General features: G+C 36.5%; 1 long non-coding RNA gene across 1 annotated transcript in view; it reads right to left on the reverse strand.

Annotated features, from left to right (window-relative positions):
* Positions 1–3,702: 3,702 nt before the first annotated feature.
* Positions 3,703–14,482, reverse strand: part of LOC110207668 (uncharacterized) — a 58,177-nt gene continuing 47,397 nt past the window's right edge. Inside the window, exons 2-3 of the long non-coding RNA XR_013484316.1 lie at positions 13,357–13,500; positions 3,703–3,947 (exon numbers count right to left, since the gene is read on the reverse strand). This is a non-coding gene — a long non-coding RNA (uncharacterized LOC110207668). The remainder of the gene's footprint in view (positions 3,948–13,356; positions 13,501–14,482) is intronic.

Genomic DNA, 14,482 nt, shown 5'->3' on the forward strand with positions numbered 1-14,482 from the left:
AATTTTAAAAACAGAAAAAATTTAAAAAAACAGAAAACTGAACTTTGAATAAATGTGGTGACCATAAAACCAATAATGAAACATGCATCCCTCTTCTTGACTACTGACAGAATGATGTGTATGTTGTCAACCTCAGCCACTGTATCAATTATTTCTAATGAATAGTTTTTCTTTGTTACAAGGGAGGGTTAACATCTAAGCTTATGAGGCTATTCAGAAATGGCGATGATTTAAAAATTAAAAGCAACAATATAACATGGGAAGGTGGTGTTCAAGATGGGAGCACTAGTTTACTTATATTCATGCCCCAGAACTTTTAGAATCAGAAAGAATTTCTTGATATGTTACCATCTCCATATCCAATTAGAACTAGAATTTCCTGATCTATTACCTAAGTTCCTATTGCTATAAAATAAAGCTTCTCTCTCTCTCTCTCTCTCTCTCTCTCTCTCTCTCTCTCTCTCTCTCTCTCTCTCTCTCTCTCTCTCTCTCCTCTCTCTCTCTTGCACACACATACACATTCCCACTCTCTCATTCTCACTCTCTTTCAATTATACCTGCAAACACAATATTTTCCACATATTTTAATCCTCTTTTTAAAGCACATCCATGGCGTTCTCTTCTCCTAATTCAAGAATGCCCAATTTCCTCAGCTTTTTCTTCCATCATATTTTAAAGCCCTTTAATTACTTTAATTACTCTCATCCCCCAGGACTATGACTCTCTCCAAATATACCCCTTTTCTCTTCCATTCCAGGGTCATTTATTAAACATGGCATGATGCCTGTCTGTCCAGTGAGGAATATCACAGGAAGATTAAGCTCCGACATCCTCTATTTCTATTTATACTTCTCTGTTTCCAGGACTAGATAATTTTGCTCATCTAGAAAATTAAGGTGAATAAGGGAATAGAAAACTCGAATCACATATGGTCCAGCTTCCTGAATTTGTGTGATTATCCATTATCAAATCGCAGGCACTGAATTATTGTGTCTATTGACAGATGCAATGTAATTTTCTCAGAACAGATTACTGATCCTGGAATTGATAATGTTCCAGCATGCGATACACATTCCCTCAAACGCAGCCCCCTTTTCTTCCACTTTCCCTCAGTCTGTGCCTCATGATATTCAGTTACAAATACAAATGTTTGTACGTAAATAAAATGACACAGAATCCTTCACTGAGAACAGGGGGTTCTAGTTTGGTTCATAAAAGGCTCTGACACTAAGCAATGTTTATTTATGTCTCTGGGGCGAAGTGAAATCACAAGAGAAAGTGTGAGAAGCAGTGTGGCACAGTCAGGAAGACCCAGGCTTTTGACTGCAGGCCAGCTGTTTAGCCTCTTAGGGCTCCTAAGCAGTGCTCTAAGGCTAGAAGATACTCATGGGTTGGTAACCTTCATCAATCTGCATCAATGAAGAAAGTTTCCATATAAGGAATATTTGGTGGCCATTAGATAATACATAATGGTCCCTAAGGGTGCATATTGACTTAGAAAACTACATATTAACATTATAAATGTTGTGTTGTATTTTTATTTTGTTAATTATTTCCCAATTACATTTTCTGGAACATTGTGGGCCACCTCTGCTCTGTACCATGAAGTCGCAGAATCAGACTAAAGTGAAACTGCCATATATGGCAGTCACAAAACTAGTTTACTCCAAAGCTGGACCGGGATTTAAAAGAAACAAGACTGAGATATGAGAAACTACAATATGAGTCCAGGAAAAAACATGACTAATATTTCAAGTGTAGTTCTCCGTATGAACTCTATACTTCCTCAGAAACATCATGACTCTGACACTCACCAATGAGGGAGGGGCTCTGACTTTTTTCTTCTTTAAACCAATCAGCAAGGTCATGGTCACTCTGCCTGTCACAACTCCACTCTGAAAAGTAGCCAAAAATTCAACCATTTGATTATAGCAATATCACAAACTAGCATTGAGATGAGTCATAATTTACCAAATTGAAAGGAGAAGATGTTTTGCAAAGGCAGAACCAAATTCATTGACAAGAGCTTTTTTCTTTTCCAGTTGTGCCTCACTAACTGCCTGATGAACATCTCTAACTATCCAATAATTATCTCAAATTCAGCATTTCCAAAACAGGACTTGATTATCTCAGTGCTAAACCTGTTCATTTGCCTATTTCTGTTGAGGGCACTACCATCCTTCCACTAATACAGGTTCATAATATCAGACTTACAGTGAACTCTTCTCCCTCCCACACCTTCAATGCCCCACATCACCATCCATATACTATCAGCTACGAGGTCTCATAACTCTAACTCCAGAACAGCCAGGGGTGCTGTGAAGCTAAAATGAGATAATGAATATAAAGAACTTTGTAAAACTTAAAGCATTACTTAAATGCCAAATATCATCATCATTATCATCACCAGTATCATTATCGTTATTAGCATAGAGTCACTAGACCTCTAGTCTGGCAATCACTTCATTCCATTCATATACACACATATATATGTATACATATATATGTATATACACATTATAATATATATACATACACACACATACATGCATACATACATACATACACAGGTGTGTTCTGATAATGTTTAACAACTGGACTATCTAAGGAAAAAAATATACACTCACACTTTTCGTTTTTAGTTTTCGCTGTTAACCCTTTCTTAATTCTAGACAATCAAGAAAATAACTCAAGCTCTGATTTATAGTCAGTGCTGATTTCTGAAGTGTGAATGTTCATACTGAAAATTTACCAATGGGCTCTCTCCTCTGTTCCCTTCTCTCCACTCATGTGGCTTCCATGCTACTTCAGGCCATCATCACTTCTCACATAAGCTATTGCAATAGCCTTCTAACTGGGTTCCCTGCCTCAGGGTTTGCCTCTTCCCAATAGATTCCCCCACACTCCAAATAATCTTCTTAAAACACATTTCTAATGGCCATGTCACTCTCCTGTTTAGGAATCTTCCTTAACTCTTCATTGCCTCTAAGCTAAAAACCAAACTTCTCAGGTTGTCATTTCACAGCCAGGCTGTTGCTTATCTTTCTGGACTTATTCTACATGACTTCCCTTTGTGCACTCTCCTTTTCAGCCAGACTAGATTTCTTGCTCTTCTCTGTAATCAACATTCCAGACCAGCCCCCTTGCCTTTGCATAGGTGATTCTCCATGCCTGGAATACACTCTTTTTTGACATCTGCCTCACAGAACACATATTTTCCTTTAATGCTTAGTTTGAGTGCCACCTTCTTGGAAAGTCTTTCATGATAATTGTTGGCACCCTCTTCCTTCTGAAATTTACTTGTATTTACTTGTTTGGTTAAATGTTTCACTTCCAAAGAAACGTAGTATCATTGAGAGCAGAGACTTTTTCCTTCTGCTTTTGTCTTTGCCTCTCTAGCACAATTCCCCTAACACATTATATGTTTAATAAATGGTTGTGATGCTAATTATTGTGGTCCTAGATCCTGAAACAACCCTCCCTATTTATATGTATGTACATATTTATGTGTATATTGGTGTGTATGTAATGTAATTGATAAAGTAGGATTCTAATTATATTTTTATTGTAAAGTTTAAGAATTAGTTGTGAGACTCTGTGCCTCAATAGCAGATGACAGCACAGGAAAGTGATTGAGCCTGAGTCCCTGCGATAAAGTGAGATATGTTTTCAGAAATTCAAATACATCATCATTTACTCAAGATCACTGTTGGCTTTAATCAAAGCAATATACCTCACTTGAAAATGAACAAATAGATGATAAAATGTAAATAGGATCCTAACTAATGAGTAACAATTGTGCTGAAACATGTAAAGACATTTAGGGAGGCAGAGAAGAATTTTTCAACTCCTCATTCCCAGGCTGCCCTAGCTTCATAGAAGTTATGAGCAGCTGTGTTTCTTCTATCTTCTGCCTTGACTGAAAAATTCTCCTCTTCCAGGTTGTTCTATTAAAAAAACAAAAGGCAGGTAAGATGTCAGTGACCTAAGTTACATTATCTGAGCCATAGGAATTCAGTAGGAAACAAATTATTTGAACTTAGAAGAGGTGAGACATACAAGGTACTTCTAAATATTCTTGGACTATCTGGGTGGTCTTTTTATTTCACAAATTATTTTTTTTTCCCTTGGAGAACCAAGCATGAGCGTGAGAGTCCTATGGGAATACAAAATACATATGAACTATACAGAGCTGCTTTAGTCACAGCATCCTTTCTGGACATGGAAGACACTAGTATTAAGCATTCAGGTAGCATCAATATTTATTATGAAGACATGTGTATTGATTGGATTGTAAAATGATTCAAAGTAATATATGCCATCACCATAATTGAACTCCATTCAAAAGAATGCCAATGTGGCCACAATGAAAATTGAAAAAGACAATTTTGATTTATAAAATTACTCTATGAGGCAACAAGATATTGAACAGAGAGGAAAATGGTGAATACGAGTCTATGATCATGCTGCCTTGGTTGGAGAAATGAGGACTAGAATCATTTTCTAGCTTGACTCAGAAAGACCTTATTGGTTCTCTAGGACCTAACTTAACATTGCTATGTAGGTAAAATTTCCTTTGAAGAGTTTAATGATGATTATGAGGGGAAAAAATCATAGACCATGTATTGGGGTAGAGAGGAAGGAAATGATTACATTGTAGAAAAAATATTAGTATGAGAGTCAAGAGACCTTGCTTCTCATCCTACTGTTAATGCATGATCTTGGACAAGTCATTTACCTCCTCTACACATCAATTTCCTTATCTGAAAAATTGGGGGTGGAGGTAAGATTAGCTTGTCAATAAGGTCTAATATTCAATAACTGTGATTCCTCCTCAGAACTTTTTTGTCTTCCTTAGAAACAAATGATGCATTAATTCCTCCATAACACTTTTCCATGTTTATTCCAGCCCACACTTATCTCTCTCATTCTTTGAATCTCTATAGTATTTATTTTTAGGATATAAAGGGAGATAAAATAGCAGCTAGTAGCTAACATGGTTTGCAAGGCACTTTACAAACGTTATCTCATTTGATAGGGAAGAAATCCAAGTTGAATGATCATTTGAATAACTAGAACTCAACTAATTAGAACCCTAAGTTAATCAGAAATTATTACTGTTCTTCACTTTTAGAAGGAACAGGCAAATAATTTTTTAAAAGTCATAGTGTGACTGTAATATGAATCAAACAAAAATACTAACAATAAAACACATCTAGGGTTTATCATGGTGTCAGTACAATTTCAGCCAAATGTCCTAAACTCTTGGTCATGAAACAAAGATTCAATTAGTTTCACTGGACTATACTTACTTCTACAGTAGGAAAGTGGGCTGAGACAGTTCTAAAAACATTTCAAGTAAAACAGACTAAAGCAAAAGGAATTTTCTAAAGAAAGGTTGAAACATTCTGTTAACTTTTTAACAAGGCACCAGTGGGCATGTTCAGACTCTATAAAGGGAAAGATATTTTCATTAAATTGACTGAGGAGAATTGATTGATCAATCCTTCTTATATGTTTACATTGTATTTGTTTATCCATAGAATGTAAACTCCTTGAGATAAGGGACTGTTTTCTTTGTCTTTGATCCTTAGAGCCTAGTACAATGCCTAGCACTAGGGTGGGGAACCTGCAGCCTTGAGAGACCACATGTGGCCCTCTACGTCCTCAAGTACGGCCCTTTGACTAAATCCAAACTTCACAGAACAAATCCCCTAAATGAAAGGATTTGTTCTGTAAAACTTGGACTCAGTTAAAAGGCCATACCTGAGGACCTAGAAGATCACATGCAGCCGCGGCTGAGGGTTCCCCACCCCTGCACCAAGCAGCTGCTTTAAAAATTCTGAAGCATGTAGTTGATGACATATTCTATTTGACAATATACTAGTTTCAGTAAACACAAACTAAGGAATGAATAAAGGTGAAGGCCCATTTCACTCAGAAAAAAAGCAAAATGCGTGGTCTTTCTTTTTGAAGAGTAATAAGAGACAAAAAGAACACCAGTTTAAGGCTGAAAACCAGAGAAAGGCAGGGAAGAAGGGCAAATTCTGTGGCCTCAAACTTGTCTAGGCCCAGAGAAGTTAATGCACATAGCCCTCTCTGCACGGCACAGATACACTCATTATTAATGATAAGCCAAAAGGTTCCGAGAAATTCAATTCAGACTCAGCCATACTTGTCAGTCTGAAGGAAGGAAAGGGTTTTTAAAGCCTCACCTGTTAATTACCCATGAAAAGCTGCAGGTAGAGATACAGACATGACCTGAAGCCTTTCCCAAATAGCCAGCCTCATCAGAAAGAGCCTTTCTTTTTTTTCCCTCCACACAGAGCCAGAGGATCTGAGGCACTTCAAGTCTTCTGTTGTTTTTCTAAATTTTCCAGATGATATTTTGTATTATGATGTGTCATCCCATGTTGTATCAATCACATTACAGTATGTCACTTAATGTAACATAACGCAATATGATTGACACAATCTGAGATAGCTTGTCACAACACTGCATGTCAACTAGGACATTTTTATAGGTTTTTATAAAGGGGAAAAAAACCCAACATGTTTCACTAAAAATTGCATCCAGGAGGACTGGGGGGAAAGAAAGCCTTCTTTGAAGATTTTTGCAATACTCCCATTATGGAGCCTGATAAACATCTGCTAAGTATATGTGTAGTCGAATTTCTTCCCTGCACTCACATCAAATGAGCCTGATATTCACCTGCCAACTTGTCTCAGGTTCATGTACGACTCCTCCTGTTACCAGTCCCTGCTTGTCTCAATCCAAGATACCATTTTTTATCAAATCATGTGATATCAAGATATCACAAGGTGATAGAATCACCTTATAAAGAAAAAATCAAACAGAATATTAAATATGCATGCTGACTACTGAGGAAGGATACCAACAGAGTCAAATCTTAAATGAAGATAAAAAATTAACCATTGTTCCAGGAAACTCTTTCTCTACAGCACCATTGCTATCCGGTATGTATTGCTTCCTATCTCAAAAATTGTCTTAGATCACACACTATCTTCAACCATTCTATCAGCCTCTAGTCTAGCTGTCATAGGGTTATTTAAAGATTGGACTGTTGTATTGAAGTTTATTCATAAATCTTAAGATCACAGATGTAGAGATGAAAGGGGCTTGAGAAGGACAACTAGGGCAGCCTCCTCAATTTAGAAATGAGGATCTGAAGTCCAAGAGGTTAAGTGACTTTCCTAAGGTCACACAGCTAGTGAGTGGCGAAGCCAGGACCTCTGACACCAAATTCAGCAGTCTTTCTATTCTACCATGCCACCTCAAACTGAGGCCCCCAGAAGTTAAGTCACTTGCACTAGGTTACATAGGTAATAAGTAACAGAGCTAGGATTTGAACTCCGGTCTTCTGGATCCAAATCCAGTGTTACTTCCATTTAGGCAACTCGGCATCACTTAAATCCAATTCACATGCAAGTCAAGACATCATCCATGATATCGCTGATCCTCTTTGAAAAGGAAGGACAAACAACAACAACTTCCTTCCATTTCACAACTGACTGTTCTCCCACTATAAGGGTCCTATCTTCCAGGAGGACTCAGACAAACTGGCTGCCATCATACATCTATAACTGTGACTCATTTTTGTTGCAAAGAGACTCTTATAAAATGAAAAGACCAAGGAGCAGAAACAGATGTTTTTATTAAAAACTGGATCATCAGTTTTATGCCCCATTCTATTGCCGCTATAAAAATATCTTGCTAAACATGAAAACCTCTGGTTTCACTCCTTTCCATGCTTCTGATTTTTTGTTATATTAGGTTAACATCCTAAACATAGCTCCAAGATCAATATACAAGTTACAAGATTCTTTATCCTATAATTGCTTTGGTTCTTGAAGCAGCCTGCTGAAAGAATTTAACTTCTAAAAAGTTAAGAAAACTTGACCACAAAGCCAACTACTCTCTGAAAATACCTTGGAATATAATACCTATGACCATTTCAATTCCATTCAACAAATATTTATTAATCATCTTCTACATTCAAGGCCCTTAAGTGTGGCATTGAGAGGTAGGTCAGCCAGACCAAACACTTTAATGAATCCATAACCTCCCGATGTGGAGAAGGCAGATCAGGACCCATCCAAACACTCTTTCTGCCCTCTTCTTTTTCATGTCCTTCTGTAAAATCTTAAACTGAGAACCTATCCAACATACTGGAGCCCTTTCTTGGGGCCCTCTTGCTCATGGCAACCCATTGCACCAAACCAAGCATGACTTTTGTGGCTGCTTTCTATTTGAGAGGCTAAAAGAAGGCAGGACAGCTAGAGAAAGAAACATGTAAAGGGTTTTTTTCCTTATTTCTTCTACAATAAAACATAAAAGCAATAAAATAAGTAATAATCTTTCCTCAAGGTGCTGTCAGTTTAACCAATGCATTCCTGATTGTCTTATCACACTGGGTCCTAATGGCACCTGCCAACCACCTAAGTAAGTCAGTAGATTTGATATTTCTTTACTTAGACCCTATCTGTGGGATATTTAAAGCACCCTGTAGACAGAAAATAATTAAGCTCTACCATTGTGGAGTAAGTAAAAAAAAAATACTAGCTAACTAGCCTAATTTTGAAGCCCAATGAAAATAAGAAAGAGAAAGATTAAACACTTTGTCCCTGCTCAGCCTCTCTAGGAATAGACTTCATTCTACCAATCAACTCTTTAAGTCATTTCATTAAGATCATGTCAGCATTGACCTAAAAGAGCATAATGTTTCCTCAATGCTTTTTAAGCAATCAGGAAATTCACTCTAATCCATGCTTTTAAGTGGCAATGTGCTGCAAACTTATTAAGAAAATAGACATTTTGAGTGATTGCTCTATTGAAAGTGTCACTGCTCCATCTCTCATGAATTTTGTGGCATTTGTTTTTATTACTGGCTTGATTTCATTAGATATTGTGGAACATGGAGCTCTCTTTGATTCTACTGGACACTGAGGGAAAACTCTTGCTAGAAAAACAAACCCTTAAATATTTTTTCTTTCCTATTCCAAATAATATCCCCCCAAAATGACAGAGAACATGTGATATAGCATGTGAGGGCTAAATGACCAATTAGATCATTCCCTCATGGTGCTTGTCTTATATGCTGGATATTCATAACAATTTATAACACATGTGGTATAATACCACATGCGGTAAGCAAGACACAAGAAAACCCAATTCAGGAGACCCTGGAAATCTGCCCAGCCTTCCATGATGGACAGCATCTTTTCCCAGACTAATAAAAAGCACTGTCTTAAGAAGGTTACCCTCTCTGCTTGCTACATTCTAAGTTAGCCTTTGCATAAGGACAGTCATAACCTGATCCTGTCATTCTTCCGCTCAAAACTCTTAAGTAGCTCCCTATTACCCACCAAACAAAAGATTAATAATGCCAGAACCTTCTAGAATTCAAGGCCCTCCATAACCTGATGTCTCGCTCCTTGCCCATCTTTATCCCACAATATTCCCTTTACCTTGTATTACATCCCAGACAAAATGAATCTACTCATCATCCCTCATATGCAATCACTGTTTTCCTGACTTAGGACCTTTGTGGTTATGTGTGCCCTTCTAAATACTCCTTCTGACATCCATACCTCTCCTTATTAAAATCCTAACCATCCTCTGGGGCCCAGATCAAAAGCTGTCTCTTCCATGAAACCTTCCCTCATTCCATCAGTCAGAAATTATCTTTTTTTGTTAGATTTCACATAGCCCTTTGCATCTCTTTTATGTTCTTTTTCATTTTATTCTACATTATAGCTATTGTATAAGTGTGTATGTACCCTAATCCCTCCTACTAGATTGTAATCTCCATAAGAACAGGCACCATGTCTTATTTATCTTTGTATCTCTAAATATGTCTTGGTATCTCTTACTAGCATAATGCTTTACGCAGACTAGGAACTTAATCAATAGTTCTTGAATGAAGGAATAAATGAATGAGTGAATTTATATGAATCGGAACACTCTTGGTTAGGGTCTGGCTTGTTTTATAACACTGTCTTTGGCTACCAAGGCAATGTATCATTTTTGTTTTTGCTTTCAGAGGCTGGAGGAAAATGAAAGAATTTTAATTGTTTATTTCATGAATTGTTCCCCTAGATTTGCCTTTCCAAACAACATTTTAAAAGTATGTTATATTTTTATATTTCAAATATTTTATGCTACACATTTTTGCTTTTTTAACAAAAAAAAATCTAAAAGCATAAAATATCATCCAGACAATTCAAATGTATCATCACCAAACCAGATGTGGAAAGAAATATATCAAAGTAGAATACTCTTATAAACTACAAAACATATTATTACTTGCCTAGTTATAACAGTTAATTCTCATCAAATATATTTTGTAGCTGGAGAAATTTTGTCCCTCTTCTGAGTAAAAGAAAGGGTTTTTTTTTGTTTTAATCTCTACCTTTAAAAAAACTCACAAAGCAGGGGTCAAAGTGAAAGCCAAGGTCATCTATTTTCACTTCCTTTTGCATCATCTTGTTTCAGTAACATTTATGTTTTATAACACAGAATGCACTTTGGTCTTCCTCAGTCTGCTAATGGAACAGGTTGAGTTGAGGTCAGAGATTCTGCCTTTAACTCAGTTTCCTTGTTTTTGTGGATTGAATTCTAGTTATCCATATTAACCTAATGTAGTTTCCTTTGGTTTAATTATATACTGTAAGTCTGGCATATAAAATTAGTTCATATATTTCTTCTTCCTGATGAATAAGCTATAGCTATTTATAAAATTGATTTTAACCTATTAGATGCTGTGTGTATGGGGGGGGGGATCCCATCTTCTTTCCCAAAGGTCATTCTTAGTAACAGTGGTCATGGCAATTGGAGGACATATGTACTTACTTCTACAGATTTATTCACCATTTCCAGAAACAATTCAAATAATGTATTTAGTTACTGTTGTTCTTTTGGTTGCTATGTTCTCTTTTCTTTAAAGTAAAAACCTTGGCCACTGTTTTTTTAAATTAACTTTGCAAAGAGAAAAATTGCTTTGCCCAGAAAGCTGAATTCCAACAGAACACATTCAAAGGATGATCAACAAATCCATTGTTGTTCAGTTGTTTCAGTCATGTTCGACTCTTTGGGACTCCATTTGGGGTTTTCTTGGCAAAGACACTGGAGTGGTTTGCTGTTTCCTTCACCAGCTCATTTTACAGATGAGGAAACCTTAAGCATATAGTGTTAAGTGACTTGTCCAGGGTCACACAGCTAGTAAGTTTCTGAGGCCAAATTTGAACTAAGTTCTTCCTGACTCCACCTCAGCATGCTCTATCCATTGTGCTACCTAGCTCCCCTGAGGAGCTAATAGTAATGTTTTAAATAAAGATTTTCTTATCCCTGAAAGTCACTCTCATGATGCTGAGTGGCTAATCCCACCTCTTTCCCTCTGTTTTATAGATGAAAAAGTTGACCATGCTTGGAGAAATCCAGGTGAATGTTTTCATCACATGTCTTATATTCTTTGTTTCATAGACTCCAATGACTTAAGGCACTCTTCATTACACCAAGAGTCAATGAAAATGAGGGTAAATTTTTTTTTCAAATAGAGGAAGGAAAGAATTGCCTATGCAGACAGTGTATAGAGAAAAGGCAAGTTTTGATACACACTGAAATGAGGACAAAAATGTAAAAGTACATTTGAATATACATTCCACTGAAGATGGTAGTGTTATATACTTATATAACTCTTTTACCTTTCTTAATATTTTAAGCTCTATCATCTTAGTTAAATCTCTGTATAGGCAAATAAGGTAGGTTTAAATCATAAGATATGCATTTAGAAATGGAAGGAACCTTAGAAGTCAATTAGCCTGACACTCTTATTTTAATGATGAAGAAACCCAGGCTCAGATAGTCCAAGGTTGTACAGGTAATATGTGGCAGAGATGGGATATGAATGTGGTTCCTTCAACTCAAGTCATTTTTTTTCTTTCTACTGTACCATATTATTAGCCCCCTTTTAGAAATGAACAAAGTGAAATGAAGCAACTTGCCTGAGATCACATAGCTAGCAAATAGCAGAACCATAACCTCACCCCCCCTTTCCAACATTCTACACTGAGTGTTCTTTACACTACAAAATGCTGTTTCACCCAAAGCCCATTGGCCCAAGACCATTCTACAGTCTAACGTAATACTGCATGCACAATGTTGACACACTCTATCAGAAGTACATGATTTGTCATTAAAGTTCTTTCTCACAACATCCAAAATATACAAGGAGCTATTTTAAAAGCCACAGTGATAACTCTAGTCAACAATAAAGCAATGATAAAAGAACACGAACAGATTATTTTCAAATGGGAAAACACAAAAAATTATAATGACTAAGTCTGGCCTCCAAGAAGAGTGTAGTACACCTAACTCCCTTCACTGCAGAGATGGCAGTACTATTGGTGTAGAATGTCGATCACACTGACTGACACTGTTGGTGTTTGACTGAAATGCCTCCCCACACACACACTTTTTAAATCTTTGCTACAAGGAATGATTCATTGGTTGGAGGGAGGGGGAGAATATATTTGGAAATGAATCTGATGTGAAAGCAAAAGGCATCAATTTTAAAATACTTTTTTTTAAAAAGAGGAAATACAAATTGTTAATAATCACTTGAAAAATGCTCAACCTTTCTAAAATCAAAGAGAATCAAATAAAAACAACATTGAGGTACCACTTCACACCAATAAAATTGTCAAAAATCATTAAAACTGATGAAACTCAATATTGGTTGCAATACATTCATTACCCGTGGAATTGGAATCAGTCAATCACCAACAAGATTTTGTTAAGCACCTAATGTGTTCCAGGCACTGTACTGAGCACTGGGGATACAAAGTCAGGCAAAAAATTATCTTTATTCTAAAAGAGCTCACAGTATAATAGGGAAGACAACATGCCGACAATTTTGTGAAGCAAGATATTATAGAACAAACTGGAAATAGTCAATAGAGCAAAGGTATTAGCATTAAGGGGCATTGTAAAGGCTTCTTTGGGAAAGTGGGATTTTAGCTGGCACCTGAAGGAAGCCAGGGAGCTCAGGGGTTGGACATGAGGAAGAGAAAATTCCAAGCTTGGGGCACAGCCAGTGAAAATGCACAGGAGATAGAGTATCTTATGTGAGGAACAGAAAGGAAGCTGATGTCACTGGATCTCTGATTTTTTTTAGGTTAGGAATAAAGTTTAGAAAGACTGGAAAGGTAGAAAGAGATAGGTTATGATGATGGTCATGAAATTGAATGCCAATAGAGGATTTTATATTTGGCCCTGGAGGAGATAGGGAACAACTGAAGTTTGTTGAATGGGTGAGGAGGGTGAGATGATCATACCTGATCTTTAGAAAGAAGGATCAATTTGACGTGGAGAGTGGACTGGAGTCAGGAGAGACTTGAAGCAGGGAGACCAACCAGAAGACAACTGCAATCATAGTCCAGGTGCAAGGTGATGATGGCTTGCATGGGGATAGTATCAATCTCAGAGAAGGGAGAAAAAAATGAGAGATATTAAAAAGGTAGAATTGACAGGACATGCCAACTGGTTGGACATGGGGGGATGCAATGAGGAATAAAGCATGGCATGTGAATCTGGGTGACTGGGAGAATTGTGGCATCTTCAACAGCATTAAAAGAAGAAAGAAGGGAAAGCTTGGGGGAAAAGATGAAGAATAATATGGTGATACACAGAAAACATCACAAAAATCATCATGTCTTTTGAACCAATAATTCTAATAATGGTAATGTAACTTTGAAATGTTATTTAAAAAACCACAACACAACTATGTGCTTAAATCTTTTCATAGCAACATTCTATGTACTCATAAAAAAAATGGAAGTAACCTTAATAGCTAATAGTGTAGGAATGGTTAAATAACTGTCATCCAGTAATATAACTGAATACAATAATGCAATGAAGACAAGTACAAGGAATCCAGAAAAATCCAGAAAAGAAGGTAAAGAGAAAATAGTAGAAATAGAAGAAGGACCACGAACTAAATTATGTGAGGGAAAAAAAGTAAAGGAGAATGAACAGACAAAAGATTCTGGGGAGTGACTGAAATATTCCATGTGTTAAAATTAGCTAATTTAAATATAATTTAAATTACTAGGGGTATTTAGTTATTTGTACAGACATGCAATGTTGATATTCTTTTAAAAGATTCAATAAAGTTAAATAAACTAATCACTTTCTAATGATAAATAGTAGAATCAAATTTTTTTGTCATATCAGATCATATGTACAAAGTATTTTGTATACGAGTGAGCTATTATTATTACTTTATAAAGGACTTTTAAATGCAAAACTCTAAGCACACAGAAATAATTTACAGCATTCAATGAAAAACAACAAAAAAATCAAAGGAGTTAAGAAGGACAAGGGGTGGTTTAGTCACCCAAGTCACAATAATTTTGTTCCAAAAAGTCAGGAGACAAACAGCACAAAGCCAAAGCAGGGAGG

This window comes from Phascolarctos cinereus, unplaced genomic scaffold (genome assembly GCF_003287225.1).
Source record: "Phascolarctos cinereus isolate Bilbo 61053 unplaced genomic scaffold, phaCin_HiC Scaffold_2;HRSCAF=192, whole genome shotgun sequence".
NCBI classification, from domain to species: Eukaryota; Metazoa; Chordata; class Mammalia; order Diprotodontia; family Phascolarctidae; genus Phascolarctos; species Phascolarctos cinereus.